The 19,173-nt window shown below is 35.0% G+C and overlaps 1 long non-coding RNA gene across 1 annotated transcript; it reads left to right on the top strand.

The window, feature by feature from the left end:
• The first annotated feature begins 629 nt into the window (after window positions 1-629).
• On the top strand, window positions 630-18,886 carry LOC131030735 (uncharacterized). Its single transcript, XR_009102944.2, has 3 exons — window positions 630-740; window positions 899-1,011; window positions 18,757-18,886. It is a non-coding gene; the product is annotated as an uncharacterized LOC131030735 (long non-coding RNA).
• Window positions 18,887-19,173: the final 287 nt, after the last annotated feature.

The following is a 19,173-nucleotide window of genomic DNA, read 5'->3' on the forward strand; positions in this document are numbered from 1 at the left end:
GTTTTTATAAGCTTTTTGATTCCATTTTTCAATTATATCAATTGTTACAAATATTTTATTAAAATGTTATAAAATCAAATTTCATTTACAATCCACTAAAACTACCATTTCTTACAAATTATTTATTAATGTTACTGGTTTCTTTAAAATTATTTGCAATTAAGAAAAAGTGCTAATATTTATGCACAAATACTCCAATAGCCATATGCTATAATTACCAATAAAGGTGCACACATGGATCAATTATGATCCAAAAATGCTACAAAGTGAGCAACTATTAGTACATGTAAATTTTATTAATAGATTTTTAGTTATTTGATTTTTTTATTTTTTAAAAATTAATAATTAAAAAATTGAATGTTTGAAAACCGTTAGAAAAAAAACAACATACACACATATTGTAATGTTCGTTGCCGGTAAAAACAGTTTAAAATGATGTCTCCTTTTCGGTCCCCTAAATTAAAATGCGGTTTAAATAAAAACGTGCTCTCAAAAATCAAAACGGACAAACACGATTCAAATATGTACCGTTTAAAAATAAAAAAAGCAAAAAAAACAAAAACAAAAAAAAAACCAGTGACACATTTCACGAAACATTTTCCTCTCCTTTATATAGTATAGTACTGACGTGCAATCGTACTCTGCATTGCATTTTCTGTATGATTTATGAGGGCTTCTTTGTTGTTCGTGTGTAGCGACAATTTCAAGGTGTTCGAGCCGCCATTTTCCTGGTTTTGCAGGTTAGTTTTAATAAAGATTTGTTCGGCAACATTTTCGTAGGTATTGCATGGTATAGTTTTGTGCAGATTTCTTGATATTTGTGTGAATAATTTCTTAGATTTCAATAATCTTTTTGGCATTCTATGTGTTTGTGTAAACATTTTCTTAGATCTTACAGATTCTGAAGCACAGCGGTGGAAAATTACGGACGGCTGAACATATGTTTAAGATGGTAAAGGAATAATGCACTATGAAGTATACAGCCTGCGTTATAATTCCAAATAAAAAAAGGTCGGCTATTTTTAATGTTATGTATAGTTAACTTATGATATCAGATTTCCTTTAACATTGAAATCTTGTTATCCATTAATTTTTTATTTTATCCTACGTATAGTTAACTTTTTGCATTAAATTTTATTTTAATGTTGTGTATAGTTAACTTTTGCATGATATCAGGTTTCCTTTTAACTTTGAAATCCTGTTATCCATTAAATTTTGTTGGAGTTGACATTTGCTATTCTATAGTCAGGAAATACACAAGCATATTTTAATAAAAGACCAGCTAAGGACATATCAATGCCAATAAACCCATTGAAACTCAAAACATCTTTGAAATGAAAACAAATGCAACAATATGCATGCCGATGGAATATACTTGAACAATGTGCGAAAGCATAATTGAAGGGAATCCCAACAACTTTAATTGAAGAAAACGTGAAAACTGATCATCAATAGAATATGCATTGAAAGTAATCTCAAGAACATTAATATAAAGGATTGAAAGACAACTTTTAGAATTTGTGAAAAGGGTCAACATGTGAATTCTCCTATCTATAGTAGAATTGATCAATTGATAAATGTATTGGTTAACTAGATAGTGAATCGGATAGATGACTTAAATATGTGAAGATCCTCTTAAGGGAAAGGCTTTAGTACATGTCTTTAGCATCATGCATAATTAATAGGTTCTGAACCAGTTTCTCTATCTATGGTAGTGCGATCACTATTATTCGTTTATGGAAGAACTAAACATAGTGGCCTACTGAGATGGCATCTGTTGGTGAAATGTGATTCCTCGCTGTGAAACCTTGATGACTTTATCTGCCTTTAATTATGATTGAATTTTGGAGCAATCAAGTTTGGAAATCAAAACACTTCTATAGTAGGGTAGGTTTGCAACAAGGTTTGGATGTAATAATTTACCAAAGATGACACACTACCAATTCTATCTTTGGACGAGATTCTTTACCTTCTCTTTAGTTGACCTACCTTTATAGTGGTTAGGGTTAGATCTGGGCCTTCTCTTTCTCTCCTCACCTTACTATTATATATAGGCCCTAGAGAAATTGACATTGAAATGACATATTGCATGCATGCAGAAGAACTTGATAGTTGTTTCCAATCTAACAATTGGCCATCGATTACTCCAGTCCTGAGAATGAGTACTAGTATCGACATAATTAAACTAATTTTCTAGTTGGAATTGTTTGCCGTTGCACCAAAAGCTCAAACTATCAACACCCAATACAAATGCCAAATTTAACCCAACCCACGGGAGGTGGTTAAGCCATGTCACGAGTCCCCAAGGAGGTGTTGACCACCAAGTCAACAATCTCCCCCGCAACACCGATTGAGCCTTCAACACCCACTGGAAGGAGACTTGAACCCGTGACCCAAGGCTTTGATACCAATTGTTGGAATTGTTTGTCATTGTGCCAAAAGCTCGAACTATCAATGCCTAATACAAATGCCAGATTTGACCCGACCACGGGAGGTGGTTAAGCCATGTCATGAGTCCCCAAGGAGGTGCTGCCCACCAAATCAACATTTTCTACTAGAACAGAAATTTAGTTTGATTAAGTCATTTTATCTATGCACCATCTAGTTAACCAATACATTTATCAACCAATAAATTCTACTATAGATGGGACAAATTCACATTGTTGTGTTGCTCACACACGCCCCGTTGAAAATGAGGTCCCCCTTTGTTTTGCTTGCTTCATTTGTATTTTGTAGCAATTCTGTCCTGTTGAGGGTAGAAGAGAGAGAGGCCTTTGCATCCAAGTCTAAGTCTTGGAAGTATCTAAAAGGATAGAAAACCGAGTAATCATGGTACATCCTTCAAACTTGGAGAGTCAGACTAGAGGAGTAGGGTTTCAGTTAAGATGGTTTTGAATTAGTGCTAGGAGGATTTCAAGACCATAGAACATTAAGAATCATAGAATCTGAGACTATGAGGGATTGTTTAGATTGCATATATTACACATTATAAGTAAGGAAACTTGAAAGGGATAAAAGGAACTCAAAAACTAAGCGTGAGCATTAGATGATTTGAAAGATTATTGAGCAACAAGATTGAAATTAGAAGTAAACTCAGATTAGGTAAGAAGTCTTGGAGACAAGAAACAATGCAAAACCAAGGGCAAACTTGGACTTGGGAGAAGAAATCAGATTAGTCTTCAAAGTTGCCCAAAACCCGAGTCTCAACATGTTAAGGACATACTTCACCTCCCAAAATCCGTATTGGGAAGCATTTCAGGATTAGCCTTAATTCTACAATTGTTCCTAAGTCTGAATTTCACATTTGCATCCCAACCCCGAGCTGCATACAAAGTAATTAATTATTGTCTCTTTTCGGTATTGGGAAGGACTTTAGGAATTCCCCAAAACTTTACTAGGTCTGAATTTCAGTTTGTCTTCCAAGGTCCGAAATTCATGCAAAAGCAACTGATTCAGGGTCAAACTTGGTGGTAGGAAGGATTTTGGGAGGAATTCAAAAGGGTATCCCAGGTCTGAGTTTCCCACTTGTCATAGGTTCAAGTTTCAATGTTCCCAATCCTTTTCCAGAGTCCGAGTTTCAGAGATCAGATTCTTTGAGAATGACTTAAGCCCGAGTTTTGATAAAGGATTTCTAATTTTGTTCCTAAGGTCGAGTTTCAGATCAAAACTCCTAATTGTCATTCACTGTCCGAGTTTTTAGAAGATTACTTTCCAAAACCAGAATCCAGATCATCTTCCCATGTCTGAGTTTCCTTCCTTGACCAATTTGCAGTCTTAGTTCCAGGTTTGAGGCAACCAATATCCAAAGTTCAAAGTTTGCAAGCCTGAGTTATCTAATCAGCATCCCGAGTACCTCAAGTTCCATGATGTTTTCCCAAGTCCAAGTGATAGATTGAGTTCCAAGTTTCGAAATTCACCTTTTCTTCAAAGATCCAGGTTTCCAATGCAAGTTATAAGTCTCCAAATCTAAAGATTCTAGTTCTTCATCTCAAATTTAGGATTCTGTAATCATCTCTTCAACTTTCTAGTACCTAAGCTAAGTGTCCAAAAGACTCTTGAAGTCCAAATTCCATCAAAATGAGAAAATAAATCCTTCAGTGAGTAAATGACCAAGTGATGGAGTCTTATGATGTGTAGCTGAGTGGAATATGAAAATGAATTATTGATGAAGTGGAAGATGCCTTGGGATGTTGGCATCGATGAGGATCATTGTCACACTGTCAGATTGTTCACTCACCATGACTTTTTCCTCATGTGACAACTTGCTAACTCTAAGAAACCCTTAAAGCTCCTAATAGTGATAAGAACTACTTGTGATTGCAGGATGAATGACACCAAAATGAGTTAGAGAGATGAAAAGATTGAAGAGTAATCACAATAAAGAGCAGTTTGCAGAAGAGTCAAGGTATATGGATCACTCAAGGAAGATGATGATTTGAGGTCTTCAAGATGATGATTCTAGACATGTTACATGATTACCGAGACAAAAGGGGAAACACAAAATCAAAATTCTGAAGATGATCGCTTTCTAAAGAAGATTGAGAGTAACATTCTCATATAAATGACTTTGATAGAGCAATCTGTAAAATTTTCCAATTAAGAACGTGTGACAGAGCTGGAGATGAAGTATTGAGGATCATTATCACAATCCAAATGGTGTCATTTCCAGAATTCCAAAAAATAGTAACTGATTTCGGACAAATGCTACATGAATGCTACAAGAAGCATACAGAAATAGAGAGATGACAGTTGGATACGAATTGTAATGTGATTTATTGTAAAGAGAATTAATTTTTTGTAAAAATAACAACTCTTTGGCTAAATTTAATGTACTATAATAAAAGCCAAAAGTTAATTATTTATCCAACTAACAATTTTGTCCTTTTGTGACAAAAGGCTGTTATCTCGTGTTGGGAAATGTGTAACTTTCATCCTGTAGTGGAAATAGTTAGGAATTGGTTAGAAAGTTGATAGAATCATTAAATAAAGTTGTTAGGGTTTCTAGAAGGCTAGAAGGCAAATCTAGGCCATTCATAGGATTTAATCTTGGTCGTTGATCCAAAATGTAATATCTATAAAAGGGGGCCTTTTCGTTATTTGTAAAAGGGTAGCAATAGTTAGCAAGTAGATTTAGAAGTAGAGTAGAGTAGAGTAGGAGTTGCTAAATAGGAATTGTTGTACCAACAGTTGAAGCAAATGAATAAAGCATTGAAGTATGGTGTTTTACTAGTTGCCTTCCTGTTTGCATGGTTTCTTTCATCAAATTACTTAAAGCTCAGTGATTTTAATGGTGAAGTGTGAGGATATTTGATGGACTTCTGGTTCTTTGCATTGGGGATTTGTTGATTGTAAGTTTCTTTGCACGGTTAGTTTGAGCCTATTATTGTTTTTTAGTTCAATTGTGGATGCTTGTTTGAGTTGTGCCAGAACTGGGTACTTAGATGTATGTTCATGATCTGAAAATCTTTCATTTTCCTTTGGAGATTGCACTATTCTTGTGGTGTTGTGAGCTTATTTGTGGTTAAGCAAGAAACAATTTTATGTGAGGAATCTGTCTATCTGCTGCATTAGCCATTACTGTCATTGTCCATAGATTTAAGTTAGATTCTCTAAACCCGATCCTTTTGCTCTTTATTTTAATTAGTTTGAGAAGTGAAGCATCAATCAAATTGCCATATCAGATGCAAACAAGCTTGTCAGATCCATAAGTCCCTTTGTGATCAACAACAAAATCACATTATCATTGAGTTTATCCAAGTGTTGTGAAAACCCGACATTTGAAACCTTGAGGTCATTTCATTTGATCAAGTCCTACAACATATGAGAATTCCTTATTCAAGAGAGGATAGGATATACTCCATATATTTTATTATGCGTTCACAAAAGTGCAAACTTCCCCATCAACACACATGTTGACCCGTTTCACAACTTCTAAATGTTGTCTTTGAATCCTTTATATTAATGTTCTTGCGATTACTTTCAATGCATATTCTATCGATGATCAACTTTCATGTTTTCTTCAATTAAAGTTGTTGGGATTCCCTTCAATTATGCTTTCACATGTTGTTCGAGTATATTACCTCGACATACATATTGTTGCATGTATTTTCAATTCAAAGATGCTTTGAGTTTCAATGGGTTTATTGACATTGTTATGCTCTTAGCTAGAATTTTCATAAAATATGCTTGTTTGTTGTATTTTCTGACTTCTGCAAACTAAAATGAAACCAATACAAGATATAGAACAACAAATGTCAACTTCAAAAAAAAATTTAATTGATAATAGGATTTCAAGGTTAAAAGGAAACCCTGATAACATGTAAAAGTTAACTATACATAACATAAAGTAAAATATAATGGATAACAAGATTTCAATATTAAAAGGAAACCCTGATATTATGTTAAAGTTAACTATACATAGCATAAAATAAAATTTAATGGATAACAAGATTTCAAGGTTAAGAGGAAACCCTAATATCATGCAAAAGTTAACTATACATAACATAAAAAATATAGCCAATCTCTTTTATTTGGGATAATAATGTGGCCTGCGTACTTCATGACGTGCATTATTTGTTTTTTGTTGATATTTATCACTCATTCAAATTGTTGTAGAACACTAACTTACTACTGAGAGTTGGGGGGGGGGGGGCGCGGGGTGAAACAGTAGTAGACGTAATGCTTTAATAATCTTCAATTCAAAACCTTATATCTACTTCAATCTGAATTTTGAAAGATTTCGCAACTGAAACTGAAAATGGTGCAACAACAAAAATATAAACACAAGATTTTACGTGGAAACTTAATTTGGAAAAACCACGGTGAGAAACGCTGCTAGGATTTACTGTCCTAATCCAGCCTCACAATTGAAATACTTTACAAACTTTTAGGGCACCAACCCAAGGAGTCACCAAATCCCTTTTCTATTGAGCACCAACTCTAGTTCATAGGACTAACTGTTGGTTTTAATTAGGGTGAAGAGCAGATTCCAATTTCCTAAGGCAACATTGGAATCCGCCCTAAAGGGATGGGCCCTTTAGCCTCTCCTCTAGCGTGTAGGGCTGGGCCCTCTTTACTATGTGGCATGTTCAAATAAAATAGGGCCAGCCTCTTAAAAGGACACACTACACTAAATCAAAAGATAAAATATATTTGGCGCCAAAATACGACATTCTAAAGCCGACCTAATTAAGGATAGGATGGATATAAATAAAGATGCAAAATGAAACATTACACACACTTGCAACACATACATCAATTGTGAAATTCGGTCTGCAACCAGCTAATGTGAAATACATCAGAAAGGTGTGAATTCATTTCCAGTCAAGTGCGAACTTTGTAGCTCCTCCTTCATTGTCATCTCTGCTGTTGAAAGTGCAATCTCCATCCAAGTATCTCAGAACTGTAGCAGACTTGTGAATGCTGAAAGAACAGATCTGATTGTTGATTCATCCACTAAGGAGAAGTGCAGACCTGAACAGCAGACTACAGGCCTATTGTTGATTGATGAAGACAACCTAAGAAGCAGCTTGTGTGCTGACTTAATTGCTGAGTGAACTCCTTCATCAAAGCCCTAAGAAATAAGTTGTAATCAGAACATTATGCTTAATACATAATCAGATCCGAGGATCTTTCTTGCTGAGTTTTTCCTCCTAGGAGGTTTTCCCAGGGTACTTGTGTGTTGTGAGTTCATTTTGTTCATTTCTCTACTTATGCTTAATTCTGGAAAATCCTAACACTAACAGCAATCAACATTAATCTGGAAATTTAGATAGATTTCTATTTTCTGATGTATTAATCTGAAAGTCTAAAAATTAACACTAACTTACACATTTAGAGAGAAATATACCAATACATTTCTACAATTCTAAAATATCAATATGTTCTTTGAAAAGTCTGAAACTGTAAGCACTAGAAACTGAGTTGTATTTCAAGTAACTTAAGTATTTGCCAAATATTAAATGCCTCTGTATATTTGTAAAATTATATTCTGAAAATGATAATCAAAAACTCTGTATCGCTGCAAGATACATTCAGAAAAAGAATAAAGATCTGAAACTTGCTATCAAAATCCAGTAACCCTGTCTCAACACAGATTTCAGTAACCCTGTCTCCACACAAATTGTAGTAACCCTGTTTCAACCCAAATTCCAGTTACCCGTCTCAACACACTCAGAGAGATGTCAATCTGCACTTTATCATTCTGTCACTGTCATAAATAGAAACTTATAATAATCCTGAATCAACAAAAAAGATTTAATTCGAAATAATGTTATCATTCAGTCTCACCAAAGTATCTGCAGGATGCAGAACATATAAGTGTTTGACATGCTACACCATCTTCATTATCGCTGTAATCTTTTTGTATCAGACTTCTCAATACAATTTTTTTTCTCTTAAATCATGTGCTCAAAGATGTACAAAATAATTCTCAGAACAAAAGGCACGTATTCTTTCATTCAACACATTCCACTCATCACTCTTTCTTTCGTGGGGTCTACAACCTTTATAAATAGATACCTCTATTGGTGACCAGTTGAAAAATAGTTTGAACCGCTTATAACTGATTACCAACCCAACCAAATAAGCATCGATAACAAAGGTCTGTTCAAACCCATTGATTACAATAAGATAAGTGCATCGGTTTCTAACAGAATTTTTAAACTAAGAATAAACGGATAACTGAAGAAGTCTTCAAATATGTGCCTTTACAAAAGACATTCGAGCTGCCGATCAGAATATTTCTGACTTCTGGAAATTTATCTATGCAAATTGTATATACCCGACAAGGTATATTTGTTTCCATGTTTTGATACAAACAAATCATTGAATCAGAACAGATCGAGGGTAAGAACAGACATCATTTTCGCTGTGTATTCAATGTTTGTTCTGTTATAACTAAATAAATCACCATTAACATTGTTTTGAAAACACAGGTACTTGTATAAATACAAATATTCACAACAAACAGCAATTCCTGTTCCAAACATATAAATCATTTTGATTAGCCTGATATAACCCATTCCCGTGTGGGATTTGAAGTTTATTACTGTGCTTGCATGATCATTAATGCAAATTGTGCTTGCAGGGGTGACATCAATGACAAACATGTCAACAATTGCCCCATCTCTTACTCTGCATACGTCCTAAATCAAACTAATTTTCTGTTCTAGTTTGATAGACATGACTTCTTGTCCTAGTTGATTGGTGAGACATCCAAATTAATAACCAAGTAACATGTTAATAACCAAGTTGAGAAAAATCATCACTTGAACAAATTTAAAGTCCAGCCATAATTGTGATTGGATTGAGAAGAATACAAACTCAAATAAGATTTACAACAGAGGAAGAGTAAATTGAAGCATCTAGTAGGTATTTATTGAGAATATTTCAGGTAAGAACAAAAAAAGCTTGAATTGGAATACACCACAATGTGGGAGGCAAAAGTTTAAAGAATATCAATTTTGTTATAGAGTTTACACACTCAACATGTCAAAATCTAGAGGATAAGAATCCTAAAATCAAATAGGAAGTATTGATTGAAACTCAACATCATGTGGGGCATTAAAATTTATAAAAAGACACAACAGCAATCATAGAGGAAACATTCTGGAATTCAGTTGAGTTGTTCCGATCAGGAAGGTTCTAATTTGGACACATAGTTTGGGCAGTGTTTAAAGCAGCTGCAGATTCCCTCTAATAATGTATTGATTGCTGGCTGTAGCTATTCTGGCTCCAAAAATGCACTGTTGTACATCGATAACTTTCGTGTTATACTATAGTGGGGGACAGCGGCTGCAACGCTTCTGTTGATCTCCGCAGCCATTCTGTGCCTATTCTGCAGTTTTTGTGTCCACAACATGAAAGTTATCGGTCGTACGATAGCGTGGTTTTGGAGCCAAATTAGGCACGTCCTTGATTGCTAGAATGAATAGATGGTGAGTTTATGAGGAGGATAGATCTACAAAATTGTTGGTAACAGTCATGAATATTGTCACATGCTCATGGAGCTATAATCTGTCATTACTTAGTATAGGGAAGTTCAGGTATTAATATAATGCTATGATAGTGTTGCTGCTGAAGTGTCTTTAGTTGCTGTACGGGGTATCCTTGGTTGCCAAAGATGACAATGTTACTACTGAAAATGGAATTTGTTGTGAAGTGTTATTGGTGGCTGTTGAAGTGCCATTGAAAGCACGTGTTGCTGTTGATCATCTAAGTTTCAAAGATAATTTTAGCAGCTCAAGTGTTGTAGAGGCACATGATGTTGCTGAAGTCTGATTGGCTGCCAAAGTGTTGTAGGAAGCATTCATGGTAGTTGAAGCACACATGTTGCTACTAAATCAGCCTAATCATTGTTGAAGTGCATGATGGTGGAAAAAATGGCAGTTTTGCTTGTTGGATGGCTGTTGATTGGAAGATGTTTTTTGGTCTTCTTGGCAGTGCACAAAATGAGGTAGTAAAATGCAAAATGGAGTGGTTTCTTTAAAGGGCAACCATTTTTGTAGGCTGTGGTTGCATATGTTGTCATGTCCCTTTGTCAAAATGAAAATAATATTATTTGAATTGGATTCAGTTATCTTTCAAAAATGCCACTTAAATATTATTTAAAAGTAGTTTTAACACTATTTAAAATATAATTTAAAAGGGGACCCTTGCATGTAATGATAATCTAGAAGTATTTTAAAAATATTTAGAGGGAAACAACCAAAAAAAATAAAAAATAATTAGAGGGTCCAAGGCATGTGCCTATATAAGAGAAGTCAAGAACCATTATTCATCATCATTGCTCATCTTCTTCATTTCTGAATTTTCAAATTTCTAATGCATTCAAGCATGGAACCCTTGGTTGGCAATCTCTTGAGGTAAAAAAAATTCTTGGATTCAATCTTTTGGATTTTGGGACAAAAACCCTCATATTCTTTGGGGGTATATCTATTCAAAGATCATATCTGTGCTTCAAGTGGAAAATGAATTGAATTTCCAATCAAATTTCAACAATTTATCAAGAGTTTTAATTGTTGGCATATGCACACTCCAATGAGACATTGTATGTGATTGAAGGTTTTGTAATTGATGGCAACCTTGCAATCATATGGCACCGACAAAGGTGTTATACCGGCATCAGTAGATCACACTCTACACTGGCACTCAGGACACCAGCACCGACACAGAAGAAATGAAGTATACCGGCACAGAGGCCAACAGGATTTTGTTATATTATATTTTGTTTATTATTGTAAAACTTTGTAAGCCGACTTGGCAAATTGTAAAATGACTCTTATATATAAAAGAGATCATTATAGACATTTGAAATAGCAGATGTAAGCATAAAAGAAAAATATTAGGCAGACCTATTATGCGAAATATAGGTTAAGGGGTTTATGTAAGCAGCAGAGCAACAACCGGTACTGGATTAGGCATTGAAGATGCTATTGTAAAGCAGTACAAGATATTGGATTTGTATAATCCTCTTGTAAGTCAGTGAGACTTCCCATTGAGCAGTGAGCTCTAGGCAGTTGGCCTTTCTGCATGTGCAGGCCCCTATTGTAAGTAATATTCTTTTATTGGCCAATGAGTGAATATTGTGGGTCACAAATCCCATTGAGGTTTTTCCCACACCGGGTTTCCTCGTTAAAACCTTGTGTTATGGTGTGCTTTTCATGTGGATGTTCTTAATTCTGTTTATTGCATTATTTCTTGCATATCGGTACACTGTTATATTATGTTCTGCGTGTTTTAAGTTAAGAAATTCTATATACCGGTCAGATACTGATTCACCCCCCCTCTCAGTATCTGTGGGATTCCTAACAATTGGTATCAAAGCTTGGTCCTCTATTTTCAGAAGCCTAACAGCTTGAGGAAGATCTTGACACCGGTAAAGATGGAACATCTGATGAAGCAATTGGAAGGAGCTCTTACAGACTATGATGCAGAGAAATTGAAAAATATCAAACTAGAAGATGATTTAAGGGCAGCTCAGGATATCATTCAGGCACTTCAAGAAAATTTTACTGTTGCGAGAAATAAGAGAAGAGAACTTTGTGAAAAATTGCAAAATGAGAATGATGAAAAGGAATCACTTAATGATATGATAAGCAAGTTGAAACAAGAGAACATGACAACAAAGAATGAGATGCAGGATATGACTATGAGATTTTGCAAAGAGATTGAGGATAGGAAGAAGAATGAAGAAGAATTGACCAGAAGACTAAGTGATGCAGCAAATGAGAACACAAGACTTAGCTATGAAAATGACATGTTGAAGATAGATTTGATGCATACTCAGAATGACTCAAATGAATTGATGAGACAAAAAGAAGTCTTAGAAAGAGAACTAGAAACTGCAAATCAACACAAAGAAAAATTCAAGAAAAGCTCAGAGGAACTTGGCACCTTGCTGAAGAATCAAAAGCCTAAAGGTGACACTTCTAGAATTGGCTTTGAAGTTGGTGAAAGCTCCGGTACTGCAAATACTCAGGATCACAACAAATCGGTAAGACAACCTAATGCTTATAAATTCAATGGAAAATGCTTTAACTATAATAAGTATGGTCATAGAGCAAATGAATGTAGATCTAGAAATTATTAGAATATCAACACACCCACCGGTCAATGTTCTAAATGCAACAAAGTTGGTCACAACTCTGAAAACTGCAGAATGAATGTGAGATGTTATGTTTGTGGAAGATTTGAACATTTATCTAATCAATGCAGAACACAAACCGGCATAGGTTATGGGAAAGCTATTCAGAAGAATAATGTAACTTGTTATGCATGTAACAAGATTGGGCATATTGCTAAATTCTATAGAAGTAAAGGAACACCAGTAGACAACAAAAGTTCTAGGTTGAAAGGTAAAGAAAAAGTTGAAGAGGTTAAGCAAGAATTCTCAAAACAATGGATTAGAAAAGCTGATCTAAATATTGGGAATACTCCTCCACTGGTAGAACAAACCAATGCTTCATCGGCAGAACAGAGTAATGCTTCACCGGAAGGACAAAGCAGTGCTCCATCGGCAGGAAGTTCTTCATCTAATTGAAGAAAGTTTCCTTGAGGGTTTGGCAATCTAATGACACATATGCTATTATTCCCTCGGTTAGAGATAAGAAGTTGGGAATTACTTCTTACCAGCAAACAATGTTAAGTGAATCCTTAACCGACATGCAATTAATGTGGTAGATGGCAAAAAGACACTATAAATTCAAGGTTTTGGCTCCATTTCATTTCACCGAGATTTCAAACTTACGAAGAGCGCGAAGATTCCAAGCTAAGGCATTTCGAGCAAGAAGCAAGAACACTCCAAGCAATCATCCATCCTAAAGGCAGTAACAGGTATTTAATCATGGCATCCACCTCTGCAATTGAATATATAACAAACCGTACTATTATCGAAGTGAGAAAAAGACCTAGGCCCGTATTTCAGTTAGTTCTCGAGGTAGCAAAGAAAGATGATACCTTAGGTGCTTTTTCTCAAATTCCTAAGGGAGTTGTTTATGCTGAAGACCCCAGAATGTACATCCACTGCAACATTGAGGAACTAGGAGATGAAGAAATTAAAACTATGTTTAAAACTGTGATATGTGATAAAACCGGCAATGTAAAAGATGAACACAAGATCATTGAGAACCTAGGATTTACAGAGATCCTTAGCATTCCTGAATTCCCCAAGGATGTGATTAGGATAGTCTTAAGCAGGGTACATGGTGAATTTTTTTGGTTAGATGCAGTCCACAAAATCACCAAGGAAGCTGTGAAAGTTGTCACAGGGTTACCGACCACCGGTAAAAGGCCAGATAAAACCAAGAAGGTATCCAATGACCTAGTTACAAACCTAACTGGTGCAACATTCGACAAGAGGTCCCTAAGAGTTAATGATGTAACAGACATTAATGTGAGATTTATCAGCATGATATTAGGGTATAAAGCTACTCATGCAAATAGACTTAATTCAGTTTCAAGTTTATGCATTAAGAGTGCTTATGATATGGTCATAGATAATGCAAAAATTGATATATGTGAGTGGTTAAAAGATGAATTAATTGACAACCTTGGAAAGATCAAGAAGGACAAGAAAGGAACTTTCAGGTTTGGAAATCTGTTAGTATGTCTGATGCTACATATAACAAAACAGGTTCCCGGTATAGGCTACAAAGAACTTGGATATGATATACCGGTAGGCAAACAGTTAACAGAACTATTCAATAACATGGGAGAAAACAAGGAAAACAATATTCATGACTTCTTTCAAGCATTAAAAGCCAAAATGAAGAAAAGAATCAGGTTATCACAAAAGATTGTCGACAAATACAAAGATGAAATATGCTTTGTAATCAAGAAGGATGAAATCTGGATGGAAGTAGTCATCCCAAGGACAGTTTGGGTAACCGAGATGGGCTATGAAACAGATGATCACATAGTTGAAACATATGCTAAAGCACTTCTGGAAGCCCCCAGAGAACCTAAGGAAGAAGTATTTGGTAGTGCAAAAACCATTGAAAGCCAAATACAATCAAAGAAAAGAGTGAAAAAGGTTGAGGCAATTGTAAGGAAAGGTTCCAGACAAGCAAAGGCCATCAAAGAAGATGTGTTAAAGAAAACCGGTATAACAGAGGATGAGTTAGCAGCTCCACAACCTGAAACTCACCTATCACCGGTAGGCACTTCTTTAGGGAGTGACATGCCTGCAACTTTCAAAAAAGTTGTAAGGAAAAGAGATCCCTCACCGACAACCACACCCTCACCCAGGAGGACAAGGCAAAAACAACAAGCAGTGAGATCTCCGATAAGAAAGGCCACACCAAAGAAGAAACTAACACCCAAGAAGAAGAAGAGGACAAACAAAGACTTGGCCCCTCTTGATATACTGCTGAATGAAATCACAGAGGAAGGTAAATTGAAGAACATAGAGAAAATATATGACACCTTAACAGCTGATGAAAAAGAACAAGTTGAAAATAGTGTTATATTACATATGGATATGTACAAGAAGTTTTTGATGGAAGTAGTCAATGAAATTCCAGATGAGCTATTTAAAAGATTAGAAGCAAGAAGACAAGCAGTAATAGAACTAGATAAGAAAAAAAAAATTGAAAAGCTACTTGCTGTATATCCGGTAAACTCACCCAAAGAAATTGATGACCTAATTGCTCAAGCCAACCGGACAGTATTTTCTACTGCACACCGGCACGTTGCTTTAATGGTAGGAAGAATTAATGAAGTGACTGAGGAGACAGAAAATGGATGGGATATATTCCTAGTTGAGAAAGAAAAACAAGAAGAGTACAGGAACCCCAAACCCATAAAAGTTTATTAGAAAGATAGAGACAAGGGTAAAGGTAAAATTGGTGGACCACCTAGTATCAAGGTTAGAGACAACTTACCCCCACCTCCTTTGATTACTCCACCGGTAAAAACAAAAACTACAGAAGATCAACCGACAGCTGAGAGTATGGATGTAGAGGATGGTAATCCTAATGCTGAAGTCTTATATACTGTGGATGTTGATACTCAAAAGATCAACATTGTGGTAGACAAAGATACAACTGATAAGATTGATATGGCTAGTGAGCCTCCGGTAGCTGAGGAAATTGATAACACACAGGAGAAACCGACAAAAGATAAAGAGCAAAAGGTTGAGACTCAGACTGAGTCAATGCAGCAAACAGAGCAACAGGGTCCGGAACAGGAACAACAGCAACAGGAATAGGAACATAAGGAAACAGTACCACCGGCAACTAGTGAAGTAGAAAAACCATTGCTTAAAGAAATGCAGACACAAACAGACCTACCAGAGGTCAATAAAAGCTTGGTTACTTCCACCGGTACTCAGATTGTCGGTTCATCATCAGGATACAAATTAACTAATGGGACTGAGGTACTATTAGACTCAATCAAGAAAATAACCGACTGCAACTCACAAGCTTACAAAGCAATTGATGATACCATACCAATTTTGAAGGTAATTGCTCTTAACTGTAATATAGACAATAAAGATTCTTTAGGACAACTTGATACACTGTGTAAATATATCACAGAAAACATTGAGAAAATAAAGGAAGAGTCATTGAAGGATAAAGTAGAAGTTGAAAAACAGAAATTCTTTGATGAGCAAATAAAGAAGTGTAACAAAGATTTTGACACACTTCTACCGGAATTATGTAATTTATTGAAAGAGTACAAAAATCTGTACAAAGATACCTGTAAAACAAACTTTTTGACTGTAGATATAGACATGAAGATGAGCAAGGTATAGGATGAGATCAATAAACTTGCAGATAGTTTTGTCAACTCACTTGATACACTATCAGTTTTTGAGGAAAAGATAACAAATTTGAAGAAGAATTACTTAAATTGGAAAGAGAGAAAGAAAGAATAGTGAATAAGGCAAAGCATTTGAGATCAAAACTAAGTCCAAGATTGGACTATCTAGCATCACTACGGAAGGAAGTATCTGAGGCACTAATACAGGGAAAGAAAACATCGGCAGAGCATTTGCAGCATCTCACTGGTACAGTAAAGAGAACAGAGACAACAATAAAGGATAGCAAGAAGTTTATGGACAGTATAAACTTGATTTTGGGAGATCTTTTTCAAATTGTAACCACCCAGTTACAAGGTTGAAACTACAAACTCTACTAACATCTTGACAACCTTTGTCATTGATGCCAAAGGGGGAGTAGTGGGATGAGAAAATTCAAATCACCGGAATCATATGCTTAGGGGGAGCACACACATTTTTGGTAACATTTTTGGACTTCACATTTTTGGATCATTTTTGAAATTTCTTATGAGTGTTGCCATCAATGCCAAAGGGGGAGATTGTTGGCATATGCACACTCCAATGAGACATTGTATGTGATTGAAGGTTTTGTCATTGATGGCAACCTTGCAATCCTATGGCACTGGTAAAGGCATTATACCAGCATTAGCAGATCACACTCTACACTGGCACTCAGGACACCGGCACTGGCACAGAAGAAATGAAGTATACCGGCACAGAGGCCGATAGGATTTTGTTATATTATATTTTGTTTATTATTGTAAAACTTTGTAAGCCGACTTGGCAAATTGTAAAATGACTCTTATATATAAAAGAGATCATTGTAGACATTTGAAATAGTAGATGTAAGCATAAAAGAAAAATATTAGGCAGACCTATTATGCGAAATATAGGTTAAGGGGTTTATGTAAGCAGCAGAGCAGCAACCGGTACTGGATCAGGCATTGAAGATGCTATTGTAAAGCAGTACAAGATATTGGATTTGTATAATCCTCTTGTAAGTCAGTGAGACTTCCCATTGAGTAGTGAGCTCTAGGCAGTTGGCCTTCCTGCATGTGCAGGCCCCTATTGTAAGTAATATTCTCTTATGGCCAGTGAGTAAATATTGTGGGTCACAAATCCCACCGAGGTTTTTCCCACACCGGGTTTCCTTCGTTAAAACCTTGTGTTATGGTGTGCTTTTCATGTGGATGTTCTTAATTTTGTTTATTGCATTATTTCTTGCATACCAGTACACTGTTATATTATATTCTGCATGTTTTAAGTTAAGAAATTCTATATACTGGTCAGATACTGATTCACCCCCCCTCTCAGTATCTGTGGGATTCCTAACATTAATTTCATTCAAAATTATTGATTCTTGTCATCTTTTCCATTGTTAAACTTACTGTTTTCTTTTGACTGTTTAATACTACTATTTTTATTTTAATTATCAATAGAAATTAAATTAGAAAGGAATATTTATGTATTAATTAATTTGCTGCTGTTATTAAATGTTTATTAATTGTTTAAATAGCTTAGCTGCAGCCTAAATTTCCAGCTGTACCCTTATAATTTTGGATCAGAGCCATGTGAAATACGATCGCAGCATTATTAATAATTTTGAAAGTGAAATCTGTTTATTTCAACCTCCACTTTGATACTACTACTTATTTCTGCCTTAGCCTCGGAGATTGTAAGTAGAATTTTTTTTTTTTTTTTGATGAACAGCTATACCATGGTTGGCTAGCTGCAACCCTTAAAGGGAGGAATTTTTTTAATTTAAACCTTATTTAGAGCTACTGTATATCTTTGTGGGCTAATATTACATGAACACAATCAGCTGTGAGATATTTGCTTGGTCTTTGGGTTTATAGTTTGTTTTATGTAGAAAATAAATAAAATATATGTTAATTCAGAGTTTAGTTTTGTTTGTTGTTATTTTTTATATTTTTGCTGCTTGAATTATTCTTATTAACTTAAGAGGTATTTGAAATTTGTCATTTATTTATTGTTAATTAAATTAATATGGGATTTGTAGATTTAATTTACTGAATATAATTGATATTTATTATTTCTAGAATTGTAACAGGTTAATTAGTTACGCTAGTTACTATAGAGAATAGGAATTCTGATTTTCTATTTTACTTTTTACATTCAGCTTATTAAAAAGTAAAGGTATGTTTTTCTCTTTTTTCAATAAAAATCATGAATGACTTTTTTGTTTGTATATTATCTAATTTAATTGCATATATTTTGCATTATTTGTTTTCAATCATTTTCATGATTTAGAAAATCACATAATTGACTATTCCAAAAAATCCCCAAAGTGGGGCATTACATATTTGTGAATGTTTGCTAATAAATGGTTGTATTCCTTGCTAGTGATTGTCAGATTCCAAAGGATGAAACTTTGGGTGGTTTTCATGGATGATTGAGTAGTTACAAATTTGCAAATGTTATACTTCTATAACAATATTTTATCTTCTTGGTAGTCAAGTGGCCAAAGAGGGAATGGAAGGAGAACTTCAAGACATTTGAGAGGTTCAATTGTCTTAGAAAGCAACTCTCATAGCCACTCAAATTGGATAAAAAAGTGTCGCGGGAGCAGAAAGGAGGTAGGGGAGTGTGAATATCATATTGTATTACAGTAGAAAACTATTTTTATGGCGTTTTATTTCTTGTATTGGCACAAATTAATGATGGGATGTTGAAGGCATATCCTTGCTTGAGTTTTTCCCTTATCTTGGGTTTTCTCTAGAGGAAACTTTGTGTCTTGTGCTATTCCTATGTGTGCGTTCTTTGTAACTAATTGTTTTCCTTCATGTTATTCGAATTCAATAATGTTTTAGGTGTTTCAAGCTCTCTAGAGTAGTTTTTTAAGAGTTGTAAGGAGAGTTAAATATGAAAGT

The sequence above is a fragment of the Cryptomeria japonica genome, chromosome 10 (genome assembly GCF_030272615.1).
Source record: "Cryptomeria japonica chromosome 10, Sugi_1.0, whole genome shotgun sequence".
In the NCBI taxonomy this organism is placed as follows: domain Eukaryota; kingdom Viridiplantae; phylum Streptophyta; class Pinopsida; order Cupressales; family Cupressaceae; genus Cryptomeria; species Cryptomeria japonica.